The 13607-nt window shown below is 38.0% G+C and overlaps 1 protein-coding gene across 9 annotated transcripts in view; it reads right to left on the reverse strand.

Moving 5' to 3' along the window:
• Nucleotides 1–343: 343 nt before the first annotated feature.
• ERC2 (ELKS/RAB6-interacting/CAST family member 2) overlaps nucleotides 344–13607 on the reverse strand; it is a 412632-nt gene continuing 399368 nt past the window's right edge. For all 9 annotated transcript variants that reach the window (XR_015913795.1, XR_015913794.1, XR_015913793.1 and 6 more), the window contains one exon: nucleotides 344–3287. The gene's annotated coding sequence lies outside the window, so the exon portion shown is untranslated. The remainder of the gene's footprint in view (nucleotides 3288–13607) is intronic.

The raw sequence follows: 13607 nt of genomic DNA on the forward strand, positions 1-13607 counted from the left end.
ATAAACAAAATGTAATTTTCTATGCAATTACAGAGGGTCACACAAAAATATTATGTTTTAGAAACCCACTCAAAAGCATATTGCTGCCTAAGAGCCCAATGCAGAAAATGGTTGCTCACTTTAGTAAGGTTGCTTGTAAGCATTTCTGAGAGTGGGGCCTAAGAGACATTTTCCGTTTTTATGCTTTCTTAAACAGTTTATGTGATAGTAACAACAGGAAGATAAATTAGTTTGAATGGTAGCAATTAGAGAAATAAGGAGTGTGATAGATTTACCATGTGGAAAACATCTCTTACACATTTTCTTACAGTCATTAAACCTAGTTTTAATGACACAACACTGATTTCAGAAAGAAACAAAGTTTATTTGATGAATATAAACAAGCTGATCAACACTAAATACTTCCCATACACATGATAACAATGTTATGAACTCTAAATACCTTGGTACTTTACACTTCTACTAGACATTAAATTACAAATGACTGTCTAATACATGCCCACTGGTAATTTCTAGGAATTCCTTAGTTTCATATCAATGTCCTTAACCACATATCAATATCACAATCCAAAACATGCCACTCACTTCAAAAAATATTACAAGAAGCACTACCAAATGAGGACTTAAGATAAATAGGGAATACTGACCCACTGTTGCAGAACATCACATTCAAACATCACTCTACACAAAAAAAAAACACTGCAGATATAGTTGGTGTCAACACATCTGAGGTCTTTTCATAAACACTGTTTAAAAAGTAAATTGAAACCCACTTTCAAATGAAAGTCAATGTGCAGGTACGTGCATACTGGATACACAAAATTCATTAAATACAAAATTCATACTGTACATTTAAATGAAGGAAAGAATGTGCAGTACAAGACTGAGCTCACATTAAAATAATAATTATTATCTTAAATGGTAACCAAAAGCTTTTTCTCACCTAGAGGGGGAAAAAAACTACCAAACATTGCTCAAATAAAATATTCTCCCAACATCACAGTGTTTATTGTAAACCCCGAGATTCTATTTTAGTATATGAAAAGATTTTCTCCAAACATCATAGAGTATCACATGAAATGAAAGGGAAAAAAAGGAAAAAAGAAAAAAGAAAAAGCAATGTTAGACAAAATTCTCCTCATTGGGGGCTAAATTATAGGCCCTGATAAAAGTTTAGATCAATACTCTTACCAACATGAATGGAGCAAAAATGCTCCTAAAATAATATCTGTGACAAAATTGGCACATACATATAAATATCTAACTATACAGCTTTGTGTTTGTGACCCTATTTTCCCCTAGTTTATTTCCTACTTCAAGTATTCAGTTGCAGAGTTAAGGTAAAGACCTGATTGTAAGAGACACAGAGGATTGTCTCCTACCACGACAACAAATTTGTCACGAGAACCTAGTTTTGTTGTCTGAGTTTCCAAGTGCAACATTTGTCATATGTGCTAAATAAACTCCCAGGAGCTTTGCTGTTTCAAAAACAAAGATCTAAAACACCATTGATAGTTAAAGGACAAACTTTTTAAACATGAATGAAATTTGGATTATCTATGCTATGCTAACTCTATACGTTTGTTTCTATTTACTGAAGACAGTACAGCAGGACTCCTGCTCGACTAAGTTGCTCTTTGATTGCACCAAGAATTATGGTACAAGTAAATAAAATATCATCTCTAGACAATCATTTTAAAGGGGTTACTATATGTATGGCTCATGTAGGATGATTAGGGTTAATTGCACCACAGTCTCAAAAAAATATTTTTTCTAAATTCAGTGCAAGACTTTAGGAATATCCATTTAGATATCTTTTTTTTTTTTTACAGCAGCAAAGAAAAACTACTAAGGATTAAGGCCACCCATGCTTAAATTTATTGTTTGTCCTTTAAAAATGCAGATATTCCATTCCCACTCACATCAGCATGGAAGGATTTCTTCCATGGACAAAAAGATGCCTCAATAAAACAGCCAAACATTTGCACATGTTTGCCAGACTGACTGAAAATGTTCACAGCGTCACAAGGATCCTCTCCTTGAGAAGAGACAGAGATTTGACTACCAGTTATATTCTCTCACTGAATGTAATGACTTCACTTGTATTTTTCCTTGCATGTGCTTTACACTGATTTTTCTAGATATATTTTGTGGATACAAACAGCCTTTAATTGCTATTTGTTCATTGGTATTTTTTTATTTAACACCTAAAATTCATTGGGATCCATACTGAAGACTGTTTTTCAATACAGAAAACAACAACAAACAGTTCCTCATTTACAGGAGACCTAGTGCATATACTGTATTCACAGCAATTTTATCTTAATTTTTATTTTTTCAGTTAGTCCCAGCTTTTATTATTGAAAACCTGTATGTATTTGGATGGTAAAAGGTTGATACATCCTTGTGTATATGTCCATATATACATATGTATTTATATAATCCTCAAGCTTTTACCATCCAGCAATAGATACATCTTGTACGTTATCTTATATTTATGATCAAATTTAGATGTCCTATGCATTGTCAGAGACACACACCATATTTTCATAAAGCTAATCTTTGCCATCAGTTATTAGTACCAAAAATTGATTTCATTTCCAACCTGGCCCAGAGCTTAATACCGGTTAAACTATCAATGTTATTTTTAAATTATTATTATTTTATCAGTAGATATAAGAAAAACAGAGGAGGGTAAAGGCTTGAGTAATCTTTTTTTTTTTTTTTTCTTTTTGGAAAAGCCCACATTAACTGGGGTAATATTAATGCCAACACCCTTATTTAACATTTACTAATCCTCTTTGATAATCTAGTGCAATAGAAGTGATACTTTAGAATAGACTAGGTAAAATCAGCAAATGCAGATACCACACCTAAAAGAATCTGAATTACCTATTAAAAATCAGTATCATTTTACCCCAAATTAGTTAGAAAACCTGTTTAACTGAACCTCATTAAACAATAATACTCTGAACAGATGGTTTCTTTGTGAAAACAGAATAACTTACAAGACCCACTAAAGGCAGAAATGAAGTTCTTGTAATTTCTGCTTCAGTCTCCTTCATCATTTTCCAAAGTATCTAATTTCATAATAGATTACAAGAAATAAGGGAGAAGATGCCAGTTAATGCTGCATTTCATTAGATATCAGCCTTAGGATTCCTTTTTTGCATCTGTGATCTTCTCCAGGATATCATGGTCATGTTTGGAGATCCAATGCAGTAGATTATCATCGTAACACTCCAGTGACATTTTTTTTCTTCCTCTTTTGCCAGCTCCTCTGACAGCTAGAACAAGGGAACAAAATATTCTGGTTAATGAAATGTTTGAAACACACGAGCAATCCTCATTCTCATCTATTCAAGTTTCTCACAGACGTCAAAGGGTATTTTGTTTTTTTCTTGGGATTAAGGATTAGGCCTGGATTTAAACTGGATTTGAACCTGCTTGTTATGTTTATAGGGTGGCAATTCACTTTATGGGTGATTCCTATTTCGTGTTCCCCTGAAATCAGAAAGATTTTGAATTCCTAAGTTGAGAAATTCTACTGTATCCGTGTTTCTGTAAGCGGTGAGTTTTCTGATCATCTCTAAAGTAGCTTTGAAGTGGAAATAGTATTAATAAAAGTAAATTTGTTATTATAAACCAAAGAATCTTCAATTTCTTTCCATTAAGTTCCATGGCAGGTGGGAGTATGTAGCACCTCTAGCCTTCCTCCAAAACGGGAGCTATTGAAAGCTATATTTTATTGTTATATTTTAAGTCTGCTTTAATTTACAAGACAGGGGAGAAAGGCTTTACAAGAACCTCAATTTATAAAAGTTTAAATCTCTTATGAGTATTTTGGCCATACAATCGCTTATCAATGACTGTGGCTCTTAATGCTTGGCTAGCACTGCCGAAATCTGGGGGACTTCTAGAAGTGTGTGAGCTGGAGCCTGCCCAGGGAAAGGTCCTGCCCGATTTCCCTGGGCTTGGGAAGTGGCTCTGTCCGAGTGTGAGAGACTGCAGAGCAAGCATGGAATGAGTTTAATTGCAATGCTCCTTCTGCTGCTACCAAACAGCAGAGTATTCGTGGAAAGAACACAGTGAACTAGTCTTACACGGTATACCTGGCTATCAGATGAGCGGGAGGAATTCAATAATTCCTTTACAGGGAATTTTTTCATTTCTCTATGGACACTCTTTCTAGGAAAACGGAAATGCTTTATGTAGGAGATTCTCTATAACGGATGCATTAATATAACCTAAGTTTCCAAAACATCCAGTTGTATTAAAAAAAAAATCATTGCAATAGAATTTTTAGTCTTTTGCATGCAGCTGTAAAAATACATTTTATCAATAGAACTATTTGATTAAAATGCCTCTTTAAAGTCTAAAAGCTAATATTTATCAGAGTAATTACGCTGTGAGTAAAAACAACACTGTTTACAAAATGTAGCCAAATAAACTTGCAAATAATTTCTCATTCAGATTTCCAAGTCCATGTCTGTACGGTAACTACATATAACAGCTTATATAATATAAATGTAGATTAGTATTTTTACTTTTCCAAGAGGATTTTGGTGCAATTCTTCTGGTTAAAACACTTAGGGACTAATCCAAAGCCCAGTGAAATGGGAAAGGCTCCCATTGATTTTAACAGGCTTTGGATCTGGCCCTTGCATAGAGAAAAAATGACTTCTGCAGAGCTGGAAAGCCAGGGAGTTCCTAAAGTAGATCATGTTACTAGTTCTGGCACATAAAATCTTTGCAAACTTTTTATGAAAACTGTAAGTCAGAGCATGCATTACGTTTCGTGAACTGTGCATAGCTCCCATTCTTTTGTGTACTTTTTCTTAATCATCATTCAAAGAGATATATAGGCATAGGAAGCACCCATATAAATTAACGAGGAGAGTACATTCCAGAAACCTTAACACAAAAATGTCTATATTTTTTAACAGGTTCACTAAATCATAATCACAGCAAATCTTCAATATACTTGATATTTTACAATCTGAAGTTCCTCTACAATTAACACTCATTTATACTCTTAAAAACAAGAACCCAGACTAAAGAGTTCAACTGAAGAGAGATCGCGCCCATCTTTTCATGGGGGTTTTTAGTAGAGAATGAACCTCCTGAATAAATCCTGCCGCCCATTCAACCACCCATTCTTCAGGAAACCATATATGTATTGGAAGTGTAACAAAAACTTGTTCACCGCAGGTAGGAAATGCAAAGTATTTCTCAAGTAAGTCAAATAAATATATAAAAGGATATTGCTGTCAAATACCAACTGAGGCTGAGTAAATTAAATTTATATTTATTCCTTCAATGCTGTACTTGGTATAGGTCACTGAACCTCCAAAACAGAAATAAAATTTGGTAATGTACATTGGGCATGATGTTCAGCAGTGCTCCAGCCGAAATTAATGTCTTATGAGTTTGGCACCTCTGACAGGCCATTAGATACCAGTCAATGAAAACAGCAGAAGGATGTGAAGATATAAAAGTGTAGTAGCCCACAAATATTTGTTCAGATTGTTTTTCCTTTGGATAAAGACACCTGCCTGATTACTACTTTTTACCTCCAATCCTTTCCTCTCAGCAGTGATTTGCAGAAACAAGCTGGGAGAGGGTGGGTAAACACAAAGGGGTTAAAGGGGAAACTGTTTAATAACAGTAGTAAAATGCAGGCTATTTTTGACATCTGGGTTAATGTCTATTATGCTCCATATGCTTTCCAAATGTTTGCAACAAGCACCCAGATGCAAAAACAGATACCCATTCACATAGGCCTAAATTGCCCTCTCCTAACCTGTTACACATGGTACCTACATAAAAGGCCAACAACTGATACGGTAATTAGTGAGGCAGAAAGAGAGGGAATAGCCACTTTATAGCAAGCAATTGGTATCTGACCAAATGCCAGCAGAGAAGGATATCATTAATGAAAAGCTGTTAGGGCTATTTCTGCCCTAAGGATTCGGATGTTTCCTTAATCTATGACAAGACGCCTGCGTTATAATGTGACATCTTTTAAAAAGCTGTCAGAGTGAATTCCTCTGTTTCCTGCTCCACAGTAAAAACAAATCAAGGGAAATTATTTTATTTTCTGGAAATAAACAACTGTATTGAAAAGTAGTCATTCAAAAATAAGGTTAGAACAACTTATAAACTCTTTCTCATGTGATTTCCTGGCAATGAAATCTTAAAGACATTAAAGAAAAAAACATATTCTTCATTTTGACTTCATTCTGTCCAAAGCCACAAAAAAAAGGACAGGATTAAGACAAAGCCCTGGCATGGCACTGTTCCGAATTCTGGCTCACTCTGCGACAGAAGGAAAAGTCACATCAGTTTTGCTGTGCCTAATATCTGTGCCCTTCACTATAGCAGGGATAACATCAGGCCTTTCGCAGGCATTTCCTAGGCTTACCTTGTGTAATGTGCCTTAATAGTCTTGGATGAGTGTTAAGTATCATTATTTTTTAGTTCCTGCATTTGATTAAAACTGAAATAACACAGTAAAAAATAAATTAATATATTAAGTTACAAGCAAAGAGCAAGCATGTGGTTTGTGCAGCTACTTGTAACACTTTTAATAAGAACATGTATTACAGCCTAGGTGATTCCCCAGGTCTGTAATGGCATCTACTTTGTGGGTATAACCCAACAACTACAGAATCCCCCCAGATGTTAGAGTCAGCCAAAAAATCTGTTTGTGGCTTCTGTGCAAGTTGAGAGCTCAGGCCACTGGCAACGAGTGGGCTGCTTTACCCCTGCCTCTGATGTGCGGTTCTATGATCAGAGTCCAGAAATTTGCAGCTCAGGACAAGAAAAAGATCAGGTCGCGTGCACCTACCGGAGCGTTCCCCACTGTGCAGGGAAAGATAATAACACGGTAGAGCATCTACGCTCCTCACCTCTCTGTCATTACGACCCCACCAACAAATACTGTTCTTGTTATTTCCTCCTGGACTATTTCTTGCAAAAAGAAGATTTTAGAATGCAGAAACAGCTGCTACTACAGCATGTGTCCCGTTAAAGCCTGCTCTATTGATGTGAAGGTCTTTATCAACAGAGGCTAAGAATTAAGACATAAAGTTGTACCCAGCCTAAGTGGAAAACTTTCAATACCGAGATGCCAAAGACACCTAAGACACTTGTTGAGCTGAGTGAAAAGGTAAAATCCAGTTTAAATTTATAGCATTCCTTCAGTGTCCCTCTAGGAGTTTGGCTTTTTGCCAGTGTTCCTTGTTAAAAATTTGTTAAACGTGTTTGGCATTAATGCAAACACAAAGTGCTCATTTGTTACAAATTCTATTGGAATGCATTCATTTAAGGCAATGAAGTAGTTACCAGAAAAGAAAAAATGTTCATTAAGTACATTTTAAAAATACAATGATGTATGCGGTGCATAACTATGGCGCCCCAGTGGCTATATAAATATCTGACAGAATAACCACAATTTGTGTTTGGTTTGAAATTGGAATCTTTTAAGCATAACCGATAGAACAAAACCTGGTTTTGTTTGTTGTCAAAACTGATGTTAGTCTTTCTTGTTTAGAACTAGGTAAAATAACCAAACTTTTTGCATACAATTTTTACATCTCAAATCAATAAAGTGCATAGTTTTCAGCAATGCCAAAGGAAGTTTCTGGATTCAAATGGTAAATGCAGCAGTGAGTATTATCGGGAAAACCCTGAACATGGAAAGTAAACACCCTACTTAGAGAAGAACAAATTTTAGTCATTCTTAAAAACTCCACTTAAGGCAATGTTACCTGGGAGATCTGCAGTTCTCTGCTCTTGTCATAAAGAGCTACAAAGTTCAGAAAATAAATAGGCTCAAGCCTAGCTTACAAATTCCTAATAACACATCTCTTCTCCACGCTAATGTGACATATCCCGATAAGGATTATTCTTTATAAGTGGTTCTGAAGTATTTTCTTAGAGGTTAGGAAATATCTTCTTAGCTACATTATTAAAGTAGAACCATTTTTCTCTTTACTTTACAATGATTTATGGGTTACTTGGGCTAAATTTTAAAAATGGTAAATATAGGAGTAAAAAAATTCTTTAAAAACAGAAATCATATGATTTCATTAAATATTGAAAAGTTCGCAAAAAATCAGTATAAAAAGATATTTATAAAGAAAAAAAGAACTTTGTTCCAATTTTGGCAAAGAAATTATTTATGCTATTTGTTGTTATTTAGATTTTAAATTCATTATACAGTACGCTTTGGAAGGAAGAATCTGCAGCTGGTGCTAGAAGCCCTGTGATGAACTTTCCATATTGCTGTAATGTCAGAACTGTTAATCTGAGTTAAGGATAAAAGCAGATGCCACTGGGATAAATAAAGTCAAATGGATCCAATCTCTCTAGACAGTGCGAGTCCTTGAAAACTTCTGTACAATTACCTGATAGAATTAGATGAAGTTTGTGAACCCTGAGACTATTTGGACAAGGATGCCTTCTCCACTGGGAATGGTTATAAATCAAAAATAGACAAAAAGTATATGAGTTGCAACACAGATTTGTCTCTAAATATGCATTTTTTTTCATAAAACAAGTCGAATCCAAAATGAAGCTCTTCAAAAATATGAGAAAATTTAGCACATATTCTTCAATCTGTCACTTGCATGCTGAATTAAAAACGGGGTTATGGGAGCTATGAAGAAGGCTTTCAAACCAGTACTCAAACAGTCTGAGATGGAATGTATTGATGATGGAAAAATTTCCACGGGCTTCAGCAGGGCCACAACCGGCTTCCAAGGGCAGCAGTGACTCAGCAGTGCTCGGGCACCTTGTTCTGCATCAAGACATTCATGACTTTGTTAAAATGCAGCACATGAGACTATTAAAACTTTTCGAAAATTTAAAGCAAATCCAAGTGACCAAAAAAAAAAAAAAAAGCAGCTTCTGGGTAAAGTGGTTCGAAATACTGAGATATCCCAACATGAAATTGTCAATAGCTGAGATTACTTAATGAAACCTGAAGGAGCCTTTTTCATCCTTGCTGATGTGGAATGCCATTTATTCTCATGCTAGGGACTAATTAGGGGCCTTTTTTTGAAGATCAAGGTTTTGCAATCTCTGCTGCTTAATAACACGGTTTGCCTGTCTGCCACCTGGGACACGGCAAGGCCCTCTGCTCCTTCCCTCCCGCAGCAGGCACTGCCTGGGGCCATTGCAAGTGCGGGCAGGAAACCGATCCTGCAGTTGCAGCCGGGTAACCCCTTCCCTGCCGGCTTGCACGAGCCCAGGCAAAGCCCCAGCCACACAATGACGGGAAAAGCCTCTATTGAATGCAATAAAAAAAATGGGGCTGGAAACCCGACATTAAGGGCAAGACTGATCTGTTGGCAGAGTGACCCAGAGAGGATGCTCAGCTCACAGGCCTGCACATGGCAGCAGCGTTGGCTGCACCGCCACGAGCCTCTTGCTGCCGCTGGAACAGGCAGACAGGTCACGTTTCGGGTGGCTGGGGAAAGAAGTGGTTAAAGAAAAGCTGTGTCAAGCCCCCAATCTAATAAGTCATCTTATTAGGAAGTTGTGATGCCCTGTTTGCCCTAGCCTGTGGCTTGTCTGCTCCACTGAAAGGTCTCCTGCTGGGACCTTTGTGGCATTATATGAGGTAGAGAAGGCTGCTGCAATATATGAGCCTTGGTCTCGAGCAGCCAAAACAGCAGGAGAACTAAGCTGCAAAGAATTAAACATGTAACAACTTTGTAAAAGCACAGACAGTGATTGAGGTTGGCCCTTTTGCTGTTGACACATTCTGGCCCCTGTAGGTTGTGGTCACTAAGCCCATTAGAGCTGCAGTGTGGCAACATCTCGTTCAGCAAGTTCAATGTGTTTCTGTTTTATTTCTAAATACTGGCCACGAGCTGGCAGTGATAGGAGAGCGGGATATGGCACCAGAAATATGTCATAAACACAGTCGTCATTGTCAGGGATGTGAAACTACTTTTCAAACTATTTATTTTTGGCAGATGGAGGTTGGGTGTATTTTTGCATTTTGTTAACTGAAACTTAATTGCAACTTGCTGCATGTTTTGTTTAATTTTTTTTTTAGAGGAAACCCCAAAATGCTGTTTTCTTTCAAAAGAGATTTTTTTTTCACTGAATAGAGAAATCTTTGTTATCAGAAATTCATTGCAAAATGAAAACAGAAAAAAACCAACCCCACTAGAATCTCAGTCCGTGCAGCTTCCACTCACAAGTATCTGCTTGGCTAAACCATCGCTCCCCACCGGCCTGATTTTTTCATTTTAAAAAATAAAGTATATATTTAATTCAGATTTAAAAATCAAATTATGAAGTGGATGCTAAAGATAAACAAAATTCATGGACAAATGATATAGCTGAGTTTAAACTTTAAACCCTAGACAAAGTAAGTTAATTTACATCTGCAATATAGACCCCAAATTAAAAGCATGCCCCCTCCTACCTCCCTATGAATCCCTAAGGATCCCGTTTGCTCAGAGACTGGCACAAGATTTCTACTGTACTTTAACTAGGATGCTCATGAGTTCCTGAGATTTGGAGGGTCTGTTTGCCCTTCAAAAACTCATTGCGGTCCTAGTTTCTGCCAGTTCCTGCAGATTCATCACTCCCGGCAGCAACCAGCCGCTGGATTTGGCGTCTCTATTTTGGATAGTCTCTAGAGTTTGCACAAGCAGCACATGTGCAGCCTGAAGGCTGCCCTTCAAGCCTGGCACACGTTGCTGCTGCCCCTGCTCCGAGCCGCGGCTCTGCTCTCCGTGCGGAGGCCGATGGCACGAGGCAGCGTGGCTGGGCACGAGCAGGGGCTGCGCAGCCTGCTCTGCCTTCTGCCCACAGCCCCCAGCAGCCTCCCCATCTCCACACAGGATTTCGGCTTTGCAAACACCATCGCCCCTCTCTCCAGACACGCACTTGGCGGCCGTTGGCCCCACGGCTCTGGGAGCTCTGACTTGCTAATCCTTAGCAGTAACTGGCCACTCCTCTTGGAGGGACAGAACAGTGATATCAAATTGAAGTACATTATTTCCCTGGCCACCAGAGATGAAGGGATGTTTCTTTTCTGCTCAGGGAAGTTTGCCTGAGCCAAGCAAGGTCACAGCTGTGGCTTTTCTCTGGATGCGGCGGAATTTCTAGAATTTGCAGGACTTTTCCTGTCATGTTTCAGATTTTCTGTTGGTTTGTGACTAGAAGGAAATTCTCAGAACACACATTTGTCCAGGCAGAAAGAGGCACAACTTGGTTTTCACCTTGCGCACCCTACACTTAAGGTAACGTAAGACCTGGCGGGGCAGGGCTAGCGCCTGTTTTCTGCGGCCATCGCTGCGCTCGCTTGTCAGAAACATGTTGGTTTCTCCATGTTGTTGAACCAGAGCAAATACTAATAAATGCGGTGGTTGTGGTGGGGAAGTTTAATCCCAAGGCACGCTAGCCACTGCGTAGGCGCACAAGGGCAGTTCTCCCTTAGCGAGGGCCCGAGGGCTGCAGCAGTGGTAAGAGCTGAGGACGGGTTTGAGGTACTTCATGTGTGGGCTTATTTCTTCCCTTAGGGAAAGACCAGATTCTTAGCTAGAGAGGACAAGCCTTCTTGGAAGTGCTGGGCAGAGCATGGTGTCCTTAGGGCAGATGACTCCAGTAAATTGGCAGAAGTTTGCTGGGATTATCTTCTTCTTAACCAAATAATAATAATAAAGAAATTAATAAAGATGCATCTAATGGCCTGCATCTGCTTTTCCGATCACGTTAGTTTGCTTATCTTTTAATGCTGAGAATAAACTAATGAGCTTCAAAGCCTTGCTATGAAGATCTGCATATTTGTACCAACAGTTATGTCCCTATCTACACTCCGTAATTTAGGTAAACTATTAACATGCTGTTTTATTAGTTTATTCTGCTAGTTAATTGCTCTGCACTCTTTAAACTTATACTGTTAGCATACTTGAAGACTATTTGTTCCACAGACCACACTGTGAGGTATGTCTATTGTATTACTAACAATATAAATGAAATCAAAAGGCCAAAGGGTAACTCAGAGTCCAGCATAAACCTACAGCTGGTTTGCAATTAAAAAGTTGTATCATCATCTTCTCCTCCAAAGGATGCTAAGTATATTTTATTTCACATGGTTCATCACATGAACCTACTCCTAAAGGTAATGCATGATATTTACAGTCGCATCTTTTAAGGTCAAGATGAAAGAGCTGCAGTTAAGAAAAGTGTTAGGGGGTTGGTCTATTTGAAGCAAAACCAATGCTGGATCTACTTAAACTCCTAGAAGTGCTACAGCATTACAATGACTGTGTGTGGCAGGGTGAACATGACCATACATGCTCCACAGCTACTTATTTTTTGAATACCCATCCAAACAACATGCAGCATTTTGAAATCTAGCTTGTGTGGTCTAATTATGCAATAATTTTTATACTTTAGGCCCCAATATTATGAGCTTCTCCACAATTATGAGTCTGCCCACGCATTTCTCAGTACATGATAGGGAAAATGTAGCGACCAGTTCTGGTTAGCATGCAAGCATATGTTTTAATTTTTATTCTAAGTGAGACTTAAACATGCACGAAAGATTAAAAGCAGGAGAGTCTGTGCTGAAAGGGGCCTTACAGGCTATCCTTTTACTTAGGGTGTGCATATAATATGCCATGCAGATGAATGACCCAGTTATCAATATGCCAATAATAAACAATGTTGCACAAAGAAAAATAAGAAAATAATAAAAAGCAATTTGTTTAAGCAAAATCTCACTCATCCCCATCTTCAAACACCATCCATTTATGAACTTAAAAGCAAGTGAGTATGTTTGCAAGATCAGAGGCTTGCATTGCAAGATTTCCAAAGAAGATGCTCAGATCTTCCATCAACACAGGTAAACATGCACAACCAAAAACAATTAAATCATATACAACAGCAAGAGCCACACTGTCTACCTGACACATTTTGCAAATAAAATATACTACAATTAAACTAACAACTGTGTTAATACTAGGCTAGTCACTTTATGGGCACAGAAAGCAATCACTGAAACCCACCATGAACCAAGACAACTTACACAGATTAGTATTTCTTCCAGAGAACACCTCTTTTCCCTCTATGCCCCTTTTCCTTCAATTTTTCTCCCATTCCAGCTGGTCACAGACCTTCTCTATTTTTCTACCTCTTTCTCCTGTTTGCTCAAGCTGCATTTCTCCCCTTTTTTATTCCATTCTCTGCAGTACTGCTCTTGCCATTCTGTCAGTCTCCATTGCCAGCCTCATGCACATTGAATGCTAGTACTGGAATTTAGCTGGTAACTGTATATTACCATCCCCACCTACTTGACCTGCATATTGCAATTTTGGTGGCTGGATAAGAACAAGTCTCAAAAGCATTTTTGAGGCAAGTGATTTTCTAATTAAAAACAACAAAACACAACCATAAGAAACTCTGGTTGCGCCTGCATAAATGTGTCGAGCCCACCGAGGAAAATGTAAAGCCCAGAGCAGAACTTAATTCATAGAAACAACCATAGAAATAACCACATGTGAAATAATACTAATGATAATGGTCCAAACATTGTTCAGTATGCCATTCTGGAACAACAGAATTTGTTCAAAAATTTG

This window comes from Tinamus guttatus, unplaced genomic scaffold (assembly GCF_059628265.1).
Source record: "Tinamus guttatus ecotype Peru unplaced genomic scaffold, ASM5962826v1 Tinamus_guttatus_pri_ptg000451l, whole genome shotgun sequence".
Classification (NCBI taxonomy): domain Eukaryota; kingdom Metazoa; phylum Chordata; class Aves; order Tinamiformes; family Tinamidae; genus Tinamus; species Tinamus guttatus.